Here is a 759-nt window from a genome sequence, read left to right on the forward strand (position 1 = left end):
CCCGCCATAGTAGTTCCTATGAGCTGAGCACCCGCTGTTGGTTAGACAGCCGAGTCTTGCACGTGTGTTATCCTGTCAAGCTCTCGAAATCGCCCGTTTCACAGAGGAGGGACTGAGGCTTGAGGAGGTGATGTCTTTTGTTGGGGCCACACCACTGCTGAAGGCTGGCAATGGGCTTTGAACCCAGGTCTGTCTGATTGGCAGAGGGAGGGAGGCAGCTCAGAGGCTTCCAAGTGTCCAGCCCTGGGCTGCTGTAAATGCCACCTGTGGGTGTGGATGGAGGGTGGGGGCTGGGGGCCTGGCGGACAGGGGTACTTACCCAGAGGTAGTGCTCATGGTGCCGAAAAAGGCGGCTCCTGGCACCCGGAGCCCTGGAAGCCGGCAAAAGGATGAGGGCTGACGTGACCACAGGACCTGAATACCGGCCTCAGCCCCTCCTCCCTCAGACCCAGATTCCAAGCCCCCAGGCCCTTGCCCCTCAGACCAGGAATCTGGGCCTACAGGCCCTCCTCCCTTAGACCAGGAGTCCAGGCCCCCGGCCCCTCCTCCCTTAGACCCGGGGATCCAGACCCCAGGCCCCTCCTCCCTTAGACCCGGGGGTCCAGACCCCTCGCCCCTCCTCCCTTAGACCCGGGGGACCAGACCCCCGGCCCCTTCTCGCTTAGACCCGGGGGTCCAGGCCCCCGCCCCTCCTCCCTCAGACCCGGGGGTCCAGGCCCCCGCCCCTCCTCCCTCAGACCCGGGGGTCCAGGCCCCCGC

Source organism: Bison bison, unplaced genomic scaffold (assembly GCF_000754665.1).
Source record: "Bison bison bison isolate TAMUID 2011002044 unplaced genomic scaffold, Bison_UMD1.0 scf7180017849863, whole genome shotgun sequence".
NCBI classification, from domain to species: Eukaryota; Metazoa; Chordata; class Mammalia; order Artiodactyla; family Bovidae; genus Bison; species Bison bison.